General features: G+C 31.2%; 1 long non-coding RNA gene across 9 annotated transcripts; it reads left to right on the top strand.

The window, feature by feature from the left end:
• The first annotated feature begins 17,673 nt into the window (after positions 1-17,673).
• Positions 17,674-22,750, top strand: LOC139851932 (uncharacterized). Of its 9 annotated transcripts, none has more exons than XR_011760814.1 (7): positions 18,151-18,810; positions 18,950-19,001; positions 19,218-19,263; positions 20,181-20,296; positions 21,109-21,211; positions 21,359-21,500; positions 21,599-21,896. It is a non-coding gene; the product is annotated as an uncharacterized lncRNA (long non-coding RNA). The 9 variants fall into 9 exon arrangements; XR_011760808.1 differs by having other exon boundaries at positions 20,251-20,296; XR_011760809.1 differs by adding an exon at positions 17,674-18,138 and having other exon boundaries at positions 18,462-19,263; positions 20,251-20,296.
• Positions 22,751-23,283: the final 533 nt, after the last annotated feature.

Genomic DNA, 23,283 nt, shown 5'->3' on the forward strand with positions numbered 1-23,283 from the left:
TATTAGCGTTTTATAAGTTTAAATTCGGGTAGTACCTACCCGTTAAGTTCATACTTAGTAGCTAATATACAATTCAACTACTACAATTCTATATGAAAAACTGATTATAATAATATTTCGCGTTCAAACTTTTATACAATATTTTACAAACTTACAATACCGCTTATTTTACATAAAGCATGAAATATAGTACATAATAACTTTGATACAAGATAGTTGTGAAGATAATTCTAGCTAGTACACAAGTCGTTCAGCAAAGACAATAAAGACACGTAATTCATACGTCCAGAAACAAGTCATGCATTCTGGTTTTACTAGGACTACTTCCCATCCTTGGTCTTGTGGAATATAACCGTTATGGCCGTTGATAAGACAGCGTGTTGTAACATCGTCAAAGGGACGAGGGTTACGTAATGTCCAACAGTCCCGTAACAATCTAAAAACCTCATTTCTTACCCCAATTACCGACTCCGTCACTTGTGGGAACGTTTTGTTTAATAGTTGTAGCCCAATGTTCTTGTTCTCACTTTGGTGAGAAGCGAACATTACTAATCCGTAAGCATAACATGCTTCTTTATGTTGCATGTTAGCCGCTTTTTCTAAATCACGAAGTCCAATATTCGGATATTTTGAGTCAAAATAATTTCTTAACCCATTGCGTAAAATAGCATTTGGGTTTCCCGCAATATATGCGTCAAAGTAAACACATCGTAACTTATGGATTTCCCAATGTGATATTCCCCATCTTCCGAACGAAAGCCTTTTATAAACCAAGGCATTCTTGGAACGTTCTTCGAATGTCTTACAAACTGATCTCGCCTTAAATAGTTGTGCCGAGGAATTCTGACCGACTCTAGACAAGATTTCATCAATCATGTCTCCGGGTAGGTCTCTTAAAATATTGGGTTGTCTATCCATTTTGTGTTTTTATACTGTAAAATAGACAAGAGTTAGATTCATAAAAAAAATACTTATTAATACAAGCAATTTTTACATATATCATAAAGCATAAGCACACTATATTACATATATTACACCACACGAATATAACTATCTTATTCCGACTCGCTCATTTCTTCTTGTTCAGTTTTGGTTCGTTTTGCCAAGTTTCTAGGGATATATGATGTTCCCCTAATACGAGCCGTCGTTATCCACATTGGTTTAGAAAAACCTGGTGGTTTAGAGGTTCCCGGGTCATTGTTACAACTTAAGGACTTCGGGGGTTGACGATACATATAAAGTTCATCGGGGTTGGAATTAGATTTCTCTATTTTTATGCCCTTTCCCTTATTATTTTCTTTTGCCTTTTTAAATTCAGTTAGGGTAATTTCTATAACATCATCGGAATTCTCGTCGGAATCCGATTCATCGGAGAATTGGTAATCCTCCCAATATTTTGCTTCCTTGGCGGAAACACCATTGACCATAATTAACCTTGGTCGGTTGGTTGAGGATTTTCTTTTACTTAACCGTTTTATTATTTCCCCCACCGGTTCTATTTCTTCATCCGGTTCCGATTCTTCTTCCGGTTCCGATTCTTCTTCCGGTTCCGACTCTTCTTCCGGTTCCTCTTCGGGAACTTGTGAATCAGTCCACGAATCATTCCAATTTACATTTGACTCTTCATTATTATTAGGTGAGTCAATGGGACTTGTTCTAGAGGTAGACATCTATCACATAATATCAAACACGTTAAGAGATTAATATATCACATAATATTCATATGTTAAAAATATATAGTTTCCAACAAAAATGTTAAGCAATCATTTTTAAAGAAAACACGGTCGAAGTCCAGACTCACTAATGCATCCTAACAAACTCGATAAGACACACTAATGCAAATTTTCTGGTTCTCTAAGACCAACGCTCGGATACCAACTGAAATGTCCCGTTCTTATTGATTAAAAACGTTCCATATTAATTGATTTCGTTGCGAGGTTTTGACCTCTATATGAGACGTTTTTCAAAGACTGCATTCATTTTAAAACAAACCATAACCTTTATTTCATCAATAAAGGTTTAAAAAGCTTTACGTAGATTATCAAATAATGATAATCTAAAATATCCTGTTTACACACGACCATTACATAATGGTTTACAATACAAATATATTACAACAAAATAAGTTTCTTGAATGCAGTTTTTACACAATATCATACAAGCATGGACTCCAAATCTCGTCCTTATTTAAGTATGCGACAGCGGAAGCTCTTAATAATCACCTGAGAATAAACATGCTTAAAACGTCAACAAAAATGTTGGTGAGTTATAGGTTTAACCTATATACATCAAATCGTAACAATAGACCACAAGATTTCATATTTCAATACACATCCCATACATAGAGATAAAAATCATTCATATGGTGAACACCTGGTAACCGACATTAACAAGATGCATATATAAGAATATCCCCATCATTCCGGGACACCCTTCGGATATGATATAAATTTCGAAGTACTAAAGCATCCGGTACTTTGGATGGGGTTTGTTAGACCCAATAGATCTATCTTTAGGATTCGCGTCAATTAGGGTGTCTGTTCCCTAATTCTTAGATTACCAGACTTAATAAAAAGGGGCATATTCGATTTCGATAATTCAACCATAGAATGTAGTTTCACGTACTTGTGTCTATTTTGTAAATCATTTATAAAACCTGCATGTATTCTCATCCCAAAAATATTAGATTTTAAAAGTGGGACTATAACTCACTTTCACAGATTTTTACTTCGTCGGGAAGTAATACTTGGCCACTGGTTGATTCACGAACCTATAACAATATATACATATATATCAAAGTATGTTCAAAATATATTTACAACACTTTTAATATATTTTGATGTTTTAAGTTTATTAAGTCAGCTGTCCTCGTTAGTAACCTACAACTAGTTGTCCACAATTAGATGTACAGAAATAAATCAATAAATATTATCTTGAATCAATCCACGACCCAGTGTATACGTATCTCAGTATTGATCACAACTCAAACTATATATATTTTGGAATCAACCTCAACCCTGTATAGCTAACTCCAACATTCACATATAGAGTGTCTATGGTTGTTCCGAAATATATATAGATGTGTCGACATGATAGGTCGAAACATTGTATACGTGTCTATGGTATCTCAAGATTACATAATATACAATACAAGTTGATTAAGTTATGGTTGGAATAGGTTTGTTACCAATTTTCACGTAGCTAAAATGAGAAAAATTATCCAATCTTGTTTTACCCATAACTTCTTCATTTTAAATCCGTTTTGAGTGAATCCAATTGCTATGGTTTCATATTGAACTCTATTTTATGAATCTAAACAGAAAAAGTATAGGTTTATAGTCGGAAAAATAAGTTACAAGTCGTTTTTGTAAAGGTAGTCATTTCAGTCGAAAGAACGACGTCTAGATGACCATTTTAGAAAACATACTTCCACTTTGAGTTTAACCATAATTTTTGGATATAGTTTCATGTTCATAATAAAAATCATTTTCTCAGAATAACAACTTTTAAATCAAAGTTTATCATAGTTTTTAATTAACTAACCCAAAACACGATTCACGAACCTTTAATTGTAACTAAGAATGTAAATATAAATAATTATATATAAAACTAATTATATTAGTATTAATGAACTATTAAGTAATTTTGTTATTATAAAAGATAACATTTAATAACTAAAGATTTTCATTTTGAATATATATAGTATATTGTATATAAATGATTCAAACATATTTTACCAACGTTATCAAAATATTAAATGTACAATGTTATACTTTGTAGTTAATTGTTTAATATACATAATTAATCATCTACTCAACATTTAAAACATGATTTTATATATATGGTAGTATACATATATACATAAATATAACTATATATATATGATTTTATACATAATTATTATATTATGTATATGTAGAAATTTATAATATATCTATGATGAAATAATGTACTATTTTAATAAATATATATAATACTTACATATATAAAACATTTATATTTTTCATAATTACATACATAAGTATAATATAATTAGTATGTAAATAAATATTATAATATATTTATATTAAAATGCATAAATATATAATATTCAGTATATGTTACAATACATATTACATAATTATTAAATATTACATAATAATAGATGATATTAATAAATTAAATTTAAATACAAATATAGTTGTTGTAGTAATGTTATTTGTATCATCAAATATCAATATTTGTATTCATAATATCACTTTATATCATATAAAGATGAAATTGGATGTATGTATATATTATTATTACTAAATTGATGATGATGATGATGATTAAGAACTAACATATATAAAACTCTATCAATTATTAATTAATATTTGCAATGTATGTGGTGAAATGAAAAATGTGTATTGTGAAAATGAATAATGAGTATTTATAGGCAATATTATAATAACTTATTTAATATAAGGAAAATGAAAAGGTTAAAACTTATTTATTTATTATAAGAATAATGAAAGGATTGAAATTAATCAATTTAATACATGGAAAATGAAAGGATTAAAACTTAAATATTATTATTAATGAATTTTCTAATTCTTTTATTTTTATAAGTATTACCTTATTATAAAATTAAGTAAGAAATAAGGAAAAATGTTTTTTTTTTGTTGTAAATGATTAAATAAGATAGAATTTATTAGGGCTAATTTATGACACAGGGTGTCACTTTTTAGGTAGTAATAGATGGTATTAGTATTAATATTTCACCGCAAATCCGGTTTTACGGTGTTTTTCTTGTTTCCAGGTTTTAAATCATTAAGTTAGCATATCATATAGATATAGAATATGTGTTTAGTTGATTTTAAAAGTCAAGTTAGAAGGATTAACTTTTGTTTGCGAACAAGTTTAGAATTAACTAAACTATGTTCTAGTGATTACAAGTTTAAACCTTCGAATAAGATAGCTTTATATGTATGAATCGAATGATGTTATGAACTTCATTACTACCTTAAGTTCCTTGGATAAACCTACTGGAAAAGTAAAAAAATGGATCTAGCTTCAACGGATCCTTGGATGGCTCGAAGTTCTTGAAGCAGAATCATGACACGAAAACAAGTTCAAGTAAGATCATCACTTGAAATAAGATTGTTATAGTTATAGAAATTGAACCAAAGTTTGAATATGATTATTACCTTGTATTAGAATGATAACCTACTGTAAGAAACAAAGATTTCTTGATGTTGGATGATCACCTTACAAGATTGGAAGTGAGCTAGCAAACTTGAAAGTATTCTTGATTTTATGTAACTAGAACTTGTAAAATATATGAAGAACACTTAGAACTTGAAGATAGAACTTGAGAGAGATCAATTAGATGAAGAAAATTGAAGAATTAAAGTGTTTGTAGGTGTTTTTGGTCGTTGGTGTATGGATTAGATATAAAGGATATGTAATTTTGTTTTCATGTAAATAAGTCATGAATGATTACTCATATTTTTGTAATTTTATGAGATATTTCATGCTAGTTGCCAAATGATGGTTCCCACATGTGTTAGGTGACTCACATGGGCTGCTAAGAGCTGATCATTGGAGTGTATATACCAATAGTACATACATCTAAAAGCTGTGTATTGTACGAGTACGAATACGGGTGCATACGAGTAAAATTGTTGATGAAACTGAACGAGGATGTAATTGTAAGCATTTTTGTTAAGTAGAAGTATTTTGATAAGTGTCTTGAAGTCTTTCAAAAGTGTATGAATACATATTAAAACACTACATGTATATACATTTTAACTGAGTCGTTAAGTCATCGTTAGTCGTTACATGTAAATGTTGTTTTGAAACCTTTAAGTTAACGATCTTGTTGAATGTTGTTAACCCATTGTTTATTATAACAAATGAGATGTTAAATTATTATATTATCATGATATTATGATATATAATATATCTTAGTATGATGTATATACATTAAATGTCGTTACAACGATAATCGTTACATATATGTCTCGTTTCAAAATCATTAAGTTAGTAGTCTTGTTTTTACATATGTAGTTCACTGTTAATATACTTAATGATATGTTTACTTATCATAATATCATGTTAACTATATATATAACCATATATATGTCATCATATATTTTTTACAAGTTTTAACGTTCGTGAATCACCGGTCAACTTGGGTGGTCAATTGTCTATATGAAACCTATTTCAATTAATCAAGTCTTAACAAGTTTGATTGCTTAACATGTTGGAAACATTTAATCATGTAAATATCACTCTCAATTAATATATATAAACATGTAAAAGTTCGGGTCACTACAGCTGTCACCTCAGGATCACTACGTTCCGACCCGACCCGCTTACTATCCTCCACGCCAGCCCGAGATGAGACCACCATATACTCTCTACTACCCTAACTAGGCTTACCAGTACACCTATAACCAAGCATGGAACTCGGACGACGACATGAACTGGAACCCCTATCCAGATTGATATAGTTCAGTTGGTGATTTCTATGATTTTTATCTTTTTATTATTTTTATTTATTTATGTTTAAACATATGATATTGTGATACATTAATGTATTGTTTAATATTTTTATTATTTTGTACTAATATTTCATATTTGATTTGAAAGTGGGATTTTAAGTCCCATTTCAAATTATCATGCATGTTTATATTTGTATGTATGTATATTGTCAATTGTACACAACAGGGTAAAACAGCGCATTTTTAAAGACTGACATTAAGTTCAGCAAAAGCTACTAATTTTGACGACAAAACGAAAAACAAATGTGATGTAACAATAAGACGGAATGAACAAATGATGTGCACCATTTATCATTCAACAAACGCCAATATGTTTGGAAACTTTGGTAAAATTTAATCATTTTTCTACGCTAATCACCCTTAATAATTTAAATTGTTACTGATTTCTTGCAAATGAGGGCATTGCAAGATCTTAAGTATGGGAAGGGGTTAAATTCTTTTGGATTTTTAAAATTTTTAAATTTATACACTTAGTTACCATTAAAAATACTAGTAAAGCAGTAGTTGTATTAGAATCTAGTGCTCTCTGATAATAAAGAACAGCCCTAGTCTTATATACTGACTACCCAATTCTAGTAAAAATTTTCAAAATTTTCAATTAAATGAATTCAGAATCAGGTTTATACATATTTATGAACGATAAAACTAGGTGTTAACACCGAAATTATTGTTACCTTGGAAAGGACATAAATTGAGAAACAAACCAAAATGTTAGAATTCATTTAAAATGGAATAGAGGACAATAAAAAGGCAAATAAAAGAAAATAAAAAGCCAAGTGTGAGAAAAATTTACCAAGTTCTTTAAAACATATATCACATATTTTGTACAAAGATACTTTTGTTTTGGACAAAATTAACCATTTTACCTGGAAAACTGTTCTATATTTGAAAGAAAGATGGATCTACACGATGAATTAATTCCATCATTAAAAGGAAGTAAAGTCTTCCGAAAAAGAAATGCGCTTCTTGATTTAGGTCAGGAAGTTGTCGTCCAGACCAGCTGTAGGTTGACGAAAAATCTAGAAAAGTCATCTCTAAAATCAGCAGGAAATCCACGGACCTCAGCATCAAACAGGGTCGTCAAGTGGTCAGACTTATCCTAACCATGAGAGGATCTGTCTCGTAAAATGGGGAGGACGCCGTGCAAATTAGCTTGATAAGACTAATGAATCAGACCCCCAGTAAGGATAATCTCCTTAAAAGATTAAAAATCAGCTTTTAAGCCTGATATTATTCAATCCTTGAGATTGACCTTAAAGATTGAGAATTACAAACTCATGGAATTCGATGATATCTAAACTCGAGCTTGAACGAGAAAATATTTTGATCAAAATTAAAACCGATTTGTTTTCTAAAAACCCATTTTAATGCGTTCATTACCATTGAACGTAAATTCCTAAGAATTCACCTGGAATTCATTAGGTCACCTGAACCAAATCGGGTGTCAACCGTAAGAACGGTGGTTTCATAGTATGGTCGAAGACAGGACCTTATGCCAGACCGAAAAATTATAAGGGTGAGCTTTACTATTGCTCCTACAAAGGATAGTAACTGCATCCGACACGTTATAGACCATAATTAAAAGCATGTCATGGGACATTACCTTATCAGTTGCTTGTTCAACGCTTTCCTTTACAACCGGACGGTAGTTTACCGAAAGGTAATATACGGAGCAAGTATACTGGACGTGTTACTTTCCCAATACAAGGTTTGCAAGTGGGTGACACAAAACCATAAGTTTTGAGCTAAAATTTTCAAATCTGAAACCCACCAAACCCACAAAAACAATTTCGTAAACACCGGTGAAGGATTATTCCGGAAAACTTATCTAGGGTAAAAGCTAGATTGTATTTTCAAAAGATCAAATGTTTTCATAAAGATCCATTTTCCTTAAGGGATCTAAATTTTATAGTCATGTGGGACTGTAAACCACATCGTTACTACCATTGTTCATACCGCCGTATAGAAATCACTGATGTACAAAGTGTGAAGAATAAAGAAGTGATTCTAGTATTTTTATTTCAAGACTATATTGTTTGAGGACAAGCAACGCTCAAGTGTGGGAATATTTGATAATGCTAAAAACGAACATATATTTCATAGAATTATCCCTCAAGAAAGACAAGCTTTTAGTTGCAATTGTCCTATTTACAAGTGATATTCGTTTAAATAATAAAAGGTGAAGACAAAAGACAGATTCGACGAATTGAAGACGCAAACGACCAAAAATCTCAAAAGTACAAAGTACAATCAAAGTGGTTCAAATTATTGATGAGAAACGTCTCAAAATTACAAGAGTACAAGACGCGAAACGCAAATTACAAGATATTAAATTGTACGCAAGGACGTTCGAAAATCCGGAACCGGGACCAAAGTCAACTCTCAATGCTCGACACAACGGAATAAAAATTACAAGTCAACTATGCACAAGAATAAAATATAATATTTAAATAATTATATAAATTATTTATATATTATATATTATAATAAAAACCGTCGGCAAGCTAGGAGCCAAACTCTTGTGAGCTGGAAAAAGGGGACATGCGATCGCATGGCCTGGAAGGCAAAAATCCATGCGATCGCATGGCAGTAGGTGACAGGCCACACCCCTATAAATTCGCAGTTTGGTGATCGATTATATCCATCTTTTTCTCTTCTTCCTTCATACGTAAATATATATATATATATATATATATATATATATATATATATATATATATATATATATATATATATATATATATATATATATTATATTTTAATTTTAATTTTAATTTTAATTTTAAATTCTAATAATAAGGGTATGATAGCGAATGTTGTAAGGGTGTAAGTCGAAATTCTGTCCGTGTAACGCTACGCTATTTTTAATCACTGTAAGTTATGGTTAATGTTATTTTTAATTTAATGTCTCGTAGCTAAGTTATTATTATGCTTATTTAAGACGAAGTAATCATGATGTTGGACTAAAATATTTAAAATTGGGTAATTGTGCTTTGTACCATAATTGGGGTTTGGACAAAAGAACGACACTTGTGGAAATTAGACTATGGGCTATTAATGGGCTTTATATTTATTTAACTAAATGATAGTTTGTTAATTTTAATATAAAGATTTACAATTGGACGTACCTATAAATAACCATATACACTCGATCGGACACGATGGGCGGGATATTTATATGTACGAATAATTGTTCATTTAACCGGACACGGGAATGGATTAGTAGTCTATGGAATTATTAAAACAGGGGTGAAATTATGTACAAGGACACTTGGCGTAATTGTTAACAAAGTATTAAAACCTTGGGTTACACGCAGTCGATATCCTGGTGTAATTATTAAACAAAGTAATAAAACCTTGTTACAGTTTAAGTCCCCAATTAGTTGGAATATTTGACTTCGGATATAAGGATAAAATGACGAGGACACTCGCACTTTATATTTATGACTGATGGACTGTTATGAACAAAAACCAGACGGACATATTAAATAATCCAGGACAAAGGACAATTAACCCATGGGAATAAACTAAAATCAACACGTCAAACATCATGATTACGGAAGTTTAAATAAGCATAATTCCTTTATTTTCATATTTAATTGCACTTTTAATTATCGCAATTTTATTTATTGTCATTGTATTTAATTGCACTTTTAATTATCGTACTTTTTAATTATCGCAATTTTATTTTCGTTATTTACTTTACGCTTTAAATTAAGTTATATTTATTTTTAATATTTTACATTAGGTTTTAACTGCGACTAAAGTTTTAAAATCGACAAACCGGTCATTAAACGGTAAACCCCCCCCCCCCCCCTTTATAATAATAATATTACATATTTATATTTTTGTATTTTTGCAATTATAAGTTAAAACTAATATAGCGTTGAACTAGTTTAAGTCTCCCTGTGGAACGAACCGGACTTACTAAAAACTACATTAATGTACGATTAGGTACACTGCCTATAAGTGTTGTAGCAAGGTTTAGGTATATCCATTCTATAAATAAATAAATCTCTTGTGTAAAATTGTATCGTATTTAATAGTATTTCGTTGTAAAAATAATACTATTTCCTAGTACACCTCGCACACATCAGTATCATATTAAGATATTGATACACTATATTTAACATGATAAAATGATATTTAAATATATCATTAAGTGTGTTAACAATGAACTACATATGTAAAAACAAGACTACTAACTCAAGAATTACGAAACGAGACTTATATGTAACGATTATCGTTGTAACGATATTTTAATGTATATATCATATTAAGAGATATTCATACATCATAATATCATGATAACATAATAATTTAACATCTCATTTGATATAATAAACATTGGGTTAACAACATTAATTGAGATCGTTAACTTAAAGGTTTCAAAACAACACTTACATGTAACGACTAACGAAGACTTAACGACTCCATTAGAATGTATATACATGTTGTGTTTTGATATGCATTTTTACACTTTTTAAAGACTTCAAGACACATATCAAAGTACTTCTACTTAACAAAAATGCTTACAATTACATCCTCGTTCAGTTTCATCAACAATTCTACTCGTATGCACCCGTATTCGTACTCGTACAATACACAGCTTTTAGATGTATGTACTATTGGTATATACACTCCAATGATCAGCTCTTAGCAGCCCATGTGAGTTACCTAACACATGTGGGAACCATCTTTTGGCAACTAACATGAAATATCTCATAAAATTACAAATATATTAGTAATCATTCATGACTTATTTGCATGAAAACAAAATTACATATCCTTTATATCTAATCCATATACCAACGACCAAAAACACCTACAAACACTTTCATTCTTCAATTTTCTTCATCTAATTGATCTCTCTTAAGTTCCATCTTAAAGTTCTAAGTGTTCTTCATAAATTCCATAAGTATAGTTTCATAAAAATCAATAATACTTCCAAGTTTGCAAGTCTACTTCCAAGCTTTCTAATCCATTCCAAGTAATCATCTAAGATCAAGGAACCTTTGTTATTTACAGTAGGTTATATTTCTAATTCAAGGTAATATTCATATTCAAACTTTGATTCAATTTCTACAACTATAACAATCTTATTTCGAGTGAAAATCTTACTTGAACTGTTTTCGTGTCATGATTCTGCTTCAAGAACTTTCAAGCCATCCAAGGATCCTTTAAAGCTAGATCCATTTTTCTCATTTCCAGTAGTTTTATCCAGAAAATTTGAGGTAGTAATGATGTTCATAACATCATTCGATTCATACATATAAAGCTATCTTATTCGAAGGTTTAAACTTGTAATCACTAGAACATAGTTTAGATAATTCTAAACTTGTTCGCAAACAAAAGTTAATCCTTCTAAATTGACTTTTAAAATCAACTAAACACATGTTCTATATCTATATGATATGCTAACTTAATGATTTAAAACCTGGAAACACGATGAACACCATAAAATCGGATATACGCCGTCGTAGTGAAACCGGGGGCTGTTTTGGTTTGGATAATTAAAAACTATGATAAACTTTGATTTAAAAGTTGTTCTTCTGGGAAAATGATTTTTCATATGAACATGAAACTATATCCAAAAATCTTGATTAAACTTAAAATGGAAGTATGTTTTCCAAAATGGTCATCTAGACGTCGTTCTTTCGACTGAAATGACTACCTTTACAAAAATGACTTGTAACCTGTATTTCTGACTATAAACTTATACTTTTTCTGTATAGATTCATAAACTTAAGTTCAATATGAAACCATAGCAATTGGATTCACTCAAAATGGATTTAAAACGAAGAAGTTATTGGTAAAACAAGATTGGATATTTTTGATCTTTTTAGCTACGGGAAATGTTTACCAAATCTATACAAATTATATCCTAGCTAAATTATATTGTATTATACATGTATTCTAATATATTATGTAATCTTGGGATACCATAGACACGTATGCAAATGTTTTGACATATCATATCGACCCATGTATATATATTATTTGGAACAACCATAGACACTCTATATGCAGTAATGTTGGAGTTAGCTATACAGGGCTGAGGTTGATTCCAAAAATATATATACTTTGAGTTGTGATCTAGCCTGAGACGTGTATACACTGGGTCGTGGATTGATTCAAGATAATATATATCGATTTATTTCTGTACATCTAACTGTGGACAACAAGTTGTAGGTTATTAACGAGGACAACTGACTTAATACACTCAAATCTTTAAAACATAATAAAAATGGTTGTAATTATATTTTGATCATACTTTGATATATATGTACATATTTGTATAGGTTCGTGAATCGATCCGTGGCCAAGTCTTATTTTCGAGGAAGGAAATATCTGTGAAAGTGAGTTATAGTTCCACTTTTAAAATCTAATATTTTTGGGATGAGAATATATGCAGGTTTTATAAATGATTTACAAAATAGACACAAGTACGTGAAACTACATTCTATGGTTGAATTATCGAAATCGAATATGCCCCTTTTTATTAAGTCTGGTAATCTAAGAATTAGGGAACAGACACTCTAATTGACGCGAATCCTAAAGATAGATCTATTGGGTCTAACAAACCCCATCCAAAGTACCGGATGCTTTAGTACTTTGAAATTTATATCATATCCGAAGGGTGTCCCGGAATGATGGGGATATTCTTATATATACATCTTGTTAATGTCGGTTACCAGGTGTTCACCATATGAATGATTTTTATCTCTATGTATGGGATGTGTATTGAAATATGAAATCTTGTGGTCTATTGTTACGATTTGATATATATAGGTTAAACCTATAACTCACCAATATTTTTGTTGACGTTTAAAGCATGTTTATTCTCAGGTGAATACTAAGAGCTTCCGCTGTTGCATACTAAAATAAGGACAAGATTTGGAGTCCATGTTTGTATGATATTGTGTAAAAACTGCATTCAAGAAACATATGTCGATGTAATATATTTCTATTGTAAACCATTATGTAATGGTCATGTGTAAACAGTATATTTTAGATTATCATTATTTGATAATCTACGTAATGCTTTTTAAACCTTTATTGATAAAATAAAGGTTATGGTTGTTTTAAAAATGAATGCAGTCTTTGAAAAACGTCTCATATAGAGGTCAAAACCTCGCAACGAAATCAATTAATATGGAACGTTTATAATCAATATGAACGGGACATTTCACATGCAGTGGTAATAAGCAGTAACATGCAGTAATATATAACAGTAGCATGCAGCAGTTTGGCAGAAACAAGTAAACGAACAAGTTGTAGATTAGTAATATTAGTGAATCCTACTCGACTCGGTCAAGACACACTAATGCAACCTAATTCCCTACAACCAATGCTCTGATACCAAATGTGATGCCCCGTACAAAATCAACGTGTACAGATCATCAACAACAGGATCATTACAAGGTCACAACACTATATGTTGTTTTAAAACAAATTTTGCATTCATGAAAAGATAACGTCTTTACCAACGTCAAATGTTTTACAAAAGATAACGTGCTTCTACGAATAGAAAGCATTAACATAAGTACGTGACACAAAGGTCATTACAAAGCCATTGTTCAAATGTAACATAAGTTGTGAATGCAAAGTAAAAGTTCCATGATTGAGACATCTCTAAACAATGCAGCGGAAGGCTAACACGGCGAGTCTGTAATAGCAAGTCTATAACACCAAGACTATAACAGCAAGTCTAACAGTGGAAGCAACAACGTCTAAGCACCTAAAAAATACATGCTTTAAAATGTCAACACGAATGTTGGTGAGCTATAGTTTGATCGTAAACAATAATGAATGTAGACCACGAGATTTCAGTGCTTCAACCAGCATTTCAAATCAGTATTCCAAATCAATATGATAAAGTATATGCTTATCCGTGGGCACTCGGTAACTAACTTAACAAATTAAAATAAGTATCACCCCCTAAAAGTACATTTGGCGAGTGCGTAAGTTTACGAAGTATTAAACACCCGTTAAATGCTAGTGCGACTAGCCCGAGTGGGGATGCCAAACCCTATGGATCCATATCTAAGATTCGCGTCTACCGGTTCATAAACCAATAGTTAAACGTTACCGAGCTAAGGGGAATCTTTGTGCCGTTATGTCACCCACACATATATAAAGTTTAAGTACTCGTGTCTAGTATGTAAAACATAAAAAGCGCATGTATTCTCAGTCCCAAAAATAGTAAAGTAGAAAGGGAGATATAACTCACAGTGAAATATGCGGTAAAAGTCGATACGAAAATGTAGGCAAGTAGTAAGTCGGTCCGAAAGGTCCTCAACCTAAGTCAAAGGTTACTAAGTCAATAAATCGTCCCCAAAAGTTTAAAAGTAAATAAGTGAAGTCTTAAGTATCAGCATCATCATCATACGTAAAGGATAAGGTAAGTTTTCAACAAGAATAGAGATCGAAACAAAGGGCTGACTTCGGACAGCTGCTACGACCTTTATAAAAACTGAAAAGACGCGTGGTCAGTGGCCAAGGCTCCGTATGTGAGTCTACCGCTGTCAAATTTTCAGATCCTAACTCGATGTCGTTTGAACGTGGCGACGGTTCAAGCGCGAGTAGGTCAGAAATTTCAGCACGTCGTTACAAAGGCGTAGTGATTTTCGGAAGGCTATAAATCCTAAACCGTATATCGAATTTAGGCGAGTCTTAAATGAAAAGTCATCTACTCGAACCGAACTATCTGGAAATCAACTTTCCAGAAGTCCCAGGAGTCTGATCAGACCCTGAAAAACAGAAAACAAGTGCTCCGGTGGGTTTCTTGGTGCTTGATGCTTATCACGGTTCTCATCCTTGATGCGTATAAGCCTCAAGTGTACAACTCTTTGATGTTTTAGCAACACTTTGGACAAGTTTCAACCATCAACACACCATGTCAAGACTAAGGAGAAATACAATTCACTTAAGAGTTTTAGATGGATGATGAACCAAAGTTACATCATGTTCTTAGTCTCAACACAAAAACAAGTTCTATTCACAATTTTTAGCTACAAACTTTGATTCAATCAAACAAGCAAGACCTTAAGTTACATAAATTTGATCAAAAAAAGTAATGAAACTCTAAGCTAGAAAGCTTGGATCCCTTAACAATAATTATGAGATTTCAAAGCTATAAAGCTTGAATCTTTTATGTATTAAAGATCTTTAAAGCAAAAAGCTAGATCTTCAAGTTTTATGAAGATCATAAACACAAGTTTTGATCTTTTAACAAAAACAAAGTGATCTTAAGCTATAAAGCTTAGATCCATCAAAGTAATGAAGATCCAAAGCTAGAAAGCTTGAATATTTTAAGTTCTTGAAGGATTCAAATCAAAGTTTGAATCTACAAGATATAACAAGATCAAAAAGCTAAAAAGCTTGATCTCATGATGATGATGATGTCGTGATTAAGAAGAAAAAGAGAAGAAGAAGAAAATTTAAGAACTTACAATTTTAGTGTGGGAAAGACTAGAGAGAAAATTAGAGAGCAAGTGTGTGTAAAATGAGAATGAGATCAAGTGTGAAATGAAAGAATAAGGCTTGTATTTATAGTGGTGGAGGTGGTGGTTTGTTTCTCAAAAACCGACGGCCAAGGGGGGAGACAAGGGGGACAACTTTTGCTTTTTGCATGGTGGTGGTCTAAAGGTGGTGCTTATTGTTGGGATTCCATGCAACATATGTTTTTGTCCTACTTCTTAATGGATCATAAATCCATTAAAGTTGGGCTAATTTAATGGTCCATTAACTAGAGTAGGGTGGGTCTAAGTCCATTAAGGTAAAAGTCCAATAAGACTAACTAGTGTGCATTAGTAAATTACTAAGCGTAATTAAGCAACCAATAAGCCAAATAATTGTCATTAGAAAATAACAATTAGTATTACGTAGTCATAATATTCCAATTATGACCAAAGTTTAAAGTGTACAAAGTACATAGCTCGTTTTAAACGACAAGTGACACTAACGATCGTCAAAGCATTCGAGGATCAAGTTAAGTGATTAAACACTTAATAGCACGTTTTAAGACATTAACGGAAGTAATTATCATGAAGTAAGATCCCAGAGCATAAACTAGCTCAGTACGCACATATACGCAGATTCGTGAAAGTATAGAGCATAAAAATATAAGTCGAAAAAGTCGGGTCGTTACAGTTTCCAATCATCAGACTTGCAAAAAACACCACGATGAAGATTCGCCAAATGTTTGTCTCCTGGCTGAAAAAAGGACAGGTTTCTATATTTTTTTGTTAAAACCCTAATACTACTCTTTGATAAAATTTTAAGCTATCTCTACTATATATAATATTAATATTAATAATATTAATAACAAACACAAAAATAGGTCATATACAATTGTAGCTTTTAATCCTAGCCTTCCATTCCTAAACATCTATCTAATCTAGACCCTTAAAATATCCATATCATGATTATGACCTCATAATCTCAACATTTAGAAATAACTAGAAAAAAATTCTACCGCGCGTTGCTGCGGTTGTATTCAACGCGCGGCCGAATTTGGATATACGTTGTTTGGTACCTAATATATCTAATAGGTTGGGTTGTGTGTTGTACGTGTATGTACATGTATGAAATATAGCCCGAAATATTTAGTGTTTTTTTAATGATGTCCGTTTCGCGTATAGTTAGTCCCGTTGGGTTCGTTAGATTTTTTCGAGTTGAACGGTGGTCTCGGAAATAACTCGTACCGAGCGAGAAGATAGGACACGTTAAAAATTCGGGTGAAATTAGTTTCTTTTATTTTAATAAAATTATGTTTTTACACTTTCTACCCCTAGAAAAGTGTAAACTTGAGGGGTGGGGGTGTAAATTGAGCCAAACTTAAGGGATCATTTGTAGTGTGAATGGAAACTTAAAAGTACATTAAAAAAACAACTAAAACTAAAAATTTTGGGTGACTTTTAGTATACAGTAGTAAAGTAATAGTAATAGTAATAGTAATAATAGTAATAGTAATAATAATAGTAATAGTAATAGTAATAGTAAAGTAATAGTAATAGTAATAATAGTAATAGTAATAATAATAAAATAATAATAATAATATGACTAAAATAACCTTAATCTTTAAAAGGACGGGATTAATTGTACAAGAAAGAGGTTCTAGAAAATTGATCTCATTAACAAACAATAGCAAAATACCCTAATTTCCTCTCACTGCAAAAAAATACGAACTTCAAATTCGATCATGAATTCTTCCCTCAAACCTACATTCAATCACATACAATCAAAATTGGAGATTCTGCTTTGATTTACCGTGCTAGCGATTGCAATTGAAGCATGGGTTTTCGATTTCGTCTAGGGTTTCTGATCCTATTCGTGCGATTATTATTTAACCCAGGGTTCTTGATTTAGTTCCGGCGTGTGCAATCTAACCCTTTGGTGTTGGAATTTGTTATTTTCTGTCTGTGCGATATCATTTAACTAAGGGTTTTTTTTTTTTTTTTTTTTTTCTTTTTACTTCGTTGCAGCAATTGTCTTTCTGTATGTGCTATTATTATTCAACAGTGGGTTTTTTGATTTCCTGCCAACGATTGGTCTTTTGAATAAAAATTTACAGTCCATCTCAAAGCGTTGTCATCACAATTGCACGGTAATACTTTCGTAACAATATCATTGATTACATGTTTGGTTATTTATTTTTACACTGAAGAGAAATCACAAAATATACTAAATTAGATGTCAATACTGTTAATTAGGGTTTAAATATGTATAGTGTTCACCGTTATAATTGTTTTATGTGTGTGTTCTGAGCTGTATAAATATTGTATTTGATAACGAGATAGATTGGATATTACCAAGATTACATATCTTTTTTGCCTGTTTGTTATTGTTTAGCATGTTTCAAAGTTGTTGAATCTCTCACTATAAAATTATAAGTTTATAATAATTTTTGTTGTTGTTGAATTATTTTAGGTTATCAACACTGTGTACAGCCAAGGACTGTGCTGTCGTATTGTTTGAAAAACTGCAAGGTTTTTTGTACATGATATATATAATTTTCTTGATCTAATTCGAAATTAAACCTATGCATATTCATAAAAGAAGTGACTGTTAGCTGCTTTTTTATAGTGATATAATTAAAATTCATTTTGTATTTGTCTCACTATCTATAGTGATGAAGATCTTTATGTTTGATAGTAGTTCAGAATGCCCCTTACCAAAAACATAGATACTATCTCTATCATTATGGCTATCACAGAGTTACAGGAGCCTGAAAATAAGCTTTGTGATGATCGATAGATAATACTCCAGTTGTTATGAGGTGCGAAAGATCCAGATAACTATTATGTAATGTAGCAACAGTTCTTGAAACTGCAATTGTATCTTAAGTTGTATGAATTAAATCCATAATTGGATTTAAATCTGGGCTTACTAAATTAATTTCATGTTTGGTTGCATAGTTGTACGAGAGGTGGTGAAGGTATGCTCCGAAAAGTTCCATGACTTCTTCACGTTAGTTTACACTATATTGTTCTTTTTTTAATAAGCACAATCGTTGTTCCAACTGAAAACAACACGGTTTTTTTAATCATTTAATTTTTTTCTTATTTTTGTTTGATACATTTCATTATCTTCTATGAATATGGACCAGATCAAAATCATCAAATATAGGATGATGTGATCACAGCAAGTTTTTTAAGTTCTTAATTCTTTTTTTGTTGTGTGCAGAGCTGCTGTTTGATTGCAGAAAGTGTTGTGATAAGTATCTAACAAGGTATTTATAGCTACAAATAATCCTAATACTAATATATTGCCATGTGATGAGTATTGTGATTGAGCCTTCTTAAACAAGTGTTTAAGAAGTGTAATATGGTATTCATTTGATTTGTATAATAAAGTTATACTTAAATTATGATTGTTTTATGTTGAACTTTGTTAGATGTTAGATGGTATTATATTGATATAATAATAATACGTTTTTATTAGTAAAAGAACTTAAAAAGCTATTCTTTCGATTTGTGACAATATTGGTAGTAAAAGTATAGTTTAAATAATAAGAGGTTGTTCTGATGACTGTTTGGGCATCTGACCCGTTTGGGTTAATTAGTGTCATAATGGGTGATTGCTAGCATCAACATGATTATTGTATATGCTTATGTAAGTTTTCAACTTTTGGGGTTTTATAAATGAGTGTTTATTATTTCGGTTAAGAAAGGGACTCTTTGACACGTTTGGGTTGTAGATGCTAATGTATAGTAAATGGGAGTTTTTGACCCATTTAGAAATTTTGGACATGCGGTTAATGTCCAATGAATGGTAGCCGCTTTTCTTTGTGTGGATTTTTTTGAATGGGAATTAGTTCAATCAACTGACTATTATTTTATTAGATTGGTTATTTATATGTAACTGTACATGATTTTTTTTATTAGTATACTGATGATACATGATATGCACTTAAACAAGTGTTTGAGAAGTGTTTATCTCTTGGTTTGTAATTATTAAGAGTTGTAATTTGTTTGCAAAGTAATTTAACATAAAGTTGTGAAATTCGATTCATGGATATGGTATTAAGGCTGTTTTGGATGTCTTCTGGATATTTTCATGTTTACACAATTTGATTTCCTGCTTACTTTATTCGTTTATATTAGTTATCATCAATGCCTAATCTGTGGCTTTTATGTTGAAATACAGTTGTATCACGCATTATTGGTTAATCTGTAAAACTCGTGGTCTGCTAACTGCTCTGGTTGTTTTGGGTTAGGTTGACTACCATGGCTTCAAAGAAACTGTGCCTGAAACTTTTATAGGTATGGGTCCCAATTTTCATATCTGTTGGTATACTCAGATTTTATTTTTCATGTTGTACTTAAAACTTCTAATTTGTTATACCTGCATATGGGTTGTTAAATGTAATGTAGCAATTTGGACCCATATCCTATGTTACTATTTTTCGAATTTTGTTACAATTTTAAGTGTTAGTAATCTACTTTTTCTATTTTATTTCAAATGAATGATGAACTTGTATACTGAACAATGTGTTGATTAGATTTAGTCCAATTCAAACTTTAGATAATTAGTTTAAAGATCTTATTGTGTTATGAGGCTTAATCAATGCATACCATTTTATTGTTGTGATGTTCATTATATTTAGGATCCAATCAAATTTACTTTATGTGTGGTTCCCTTTAATTTTTTACTTTGCACTACGGTTAACTTTATGTTATTTCATTCACTTCTTTTGGTTAATACTATTGAACTTGGTATAAAGCAACTAATTGACGTGATTATTATAATGACATTACGAATCTGTCTGTTCCAGTTTTTGTTGAAGTCTGTAGTTCGTTAGCTATGACTGAAATTCAATCTCTATGACTAAAATTCGTTAATAATTTATTTAGTCTTTCATTAATCTACGTTACTACTATTTGGGTGCATCCCTTTTATCGCACACATGATTTTAAAAAGTTGACATATCACTTTGATCTTCAATTTGGGCATATTAGTTTTATATATCTTCTACATTGGCATAACTTGGGTTTATATAGTTCAAGATTAAATATGTAAACATAGCCAAAGGTTATTAGTATGGTTGGATAACTTTTGTTTCTCTCCATTTCAGGACTAGGTGCACTCCGGTTGTTTAAAGGTTATATTAGGTTGCATATAATCGAATTTATTTGTTTGGAGGTAGCTCAAGTTTTTTTTTTGGTTACTAATGTTAGGTATATTCCAAAAGAGAATAATCAAAAGAAAACATTTACACACTTATGTTAATGAATAATATTACTAACTTATTATAGTTATTTATATTATTGTGTATATAACCCAAGTAGATTTACATCATTTGTATGTTACAATTATTAATGCAGATTTAGAACGAACGAGGAAATGGGCTCAATGAAGATTTCTAGGAACGAAAACAATATCAAGTAGTAGCACACTTGCGGGCAGTCAACAAGCCCTTTCTTTAGGCGTTTTGTTTTGCATCTTTACTTTAATTCCTATTTTGAGGTAATAACTTTGAGATTATACATATGAATTGTGGCTGCATCTTAGAGTAAAGAGTTCTAATATTTCCCATCTTTTTGCTACATGATGTGATGTTAAAGAAAGCAAAAGAGCAACAAATGCATCTTTCAGACTATGCTATGTTGCTCTTCCCATTGATGTTGTAGGTGCCAATATGGATGAGTCGGAACTACTAAATAAGGCTTCAAAGCAGTTTCTTTTTAAGTTTCCTTATAAAAAATTATATGTTATTTGAATTTTTATAACAAAGAGAAAATTGGGTGGATCATCTTAGTTAGTATGTAACGTACAATATTACATATTTAACTTTTATGTGATCTACATTGGTGAATATAAGTTCTTAGTTTAAACCCTTTCAAAATATAATTTACTTTCACTGCCCCCTGATATATATCTTTTAAATACTGATTGAATCTTCAAGTAATTTACTGCACATTCGAAAAAACTTTACTTTTTTTTTTTTTTTTTTTTTTGTTCAGTAGATTTGATACAATTTTTTCTCTTATGTGTGTTAAATTCGATTTACTTTTTATGGTGCTGTTAGGTGTCATATTGGATAATTGGTCAAATTACCCATTGGGTCAAGACATAAAGTATTTAAGGCGGGTCAACAATTTCAGATTTAAATAACATCATATTAGTGGATGATTGTGCAACTTATTGACATAATACGTCAATTTTATCTTCAGTTGCATAATGATTTCTTTCAAGAGTTTTGAAGATAGCCCACAAGATCACGCATTGACGAAGAATAGATGCAACTCTGGAATAAAAGTAAATAGCTCAAATTGGACATTGTAAAAAACATATGCTAAACAATCAAATGAGTCAAAGTCAGACGAGTTAAAATGAGTTTGTAACACAATTGCCTAAAAGGAAACGGGACAAAATCAAAAAGGACAGAAAATCAAGTAAAATACATATCTAATGGGTGTTGCGACTATCTGATCATTTGTGTTGACATGGAAAGAGTATCTCGTGATTCAGCATTTTTGTGAGGGTGAAAGTGATAATTTGACAAAAATGTAGAGCTAATTATATGAGAGGCTTTAGATTGAAGGCCGGAGGGTAATTGGTTCAAGAGCAATGTGAAAGAATACTTGAAGACACTTGTGAAATAGTAGAGGAATTTGTATCCTCAACTGAGAAGGATGTTCCAAAAGAAATAAATCAAACATCTAGCTTGAAAGATAATTTACTTGTTTTGCAATTGATAAATTTAGATGTTGCTGGGATAATGTAAATAACTAATTTGATGATATAAATATAATTAGCTTTAATGACTTACATGTTCAGAGTACCAAGTGGTTTTAAAAAGTCTGTACACCTTTTAAATTCTCGAGATAGCAAGTGTAATGTTGTTTGATAGTGTCTAATATCTCTTAGAGAACTGAACCGAGATCAACACCATACGACATTTGTTGTCATTTTATGCTAATCGACAAATCTGAATTTCACTTATGTATATAGCATTAAGGTAGTGTTGATTGTTTTAAAAGAATGTTAACACCTATTTCCTTACGAGGTAAGGCTTAGTGTGCCAATACGATACTAGAAGTAATCTAGCTTTAGGTGGGCGTGTGTTGCCGATTGATGTTTGCTCTTGGGAAATAATCCCTGCAGACCCGGTTCACAAGTATAGAAACTTGTGGGGTGGCTTAATCAATCTGTCGTCCGTAGAGCGTAGAATTGCTAGCCGGATGACTTCTAGTGAGAGAAAGTGCTAGAGAGAGAGGTGAAGTCTCTGCTCTCAAATTTGTCAGAA

The sequence above is a fragment of the Rutidosis leptorrhynchoides genome, chromosome 6 (assembly GCF_046630445.1).
Source record: "Rutidosis leptorrhynchoides isolate AG116_Rl617_1_P2 chromosome 6, CSIRO_AGI_Rlap_v1, whole genome shotgun sequence".
Classification (NCBI taxonomy): Eukaryota; Viridiplantae; Streptophyta; class Magnoliopsida; order Asterales; family Asteraceae; genus Rutidosis; species Rutidosis leptorrhynchoides.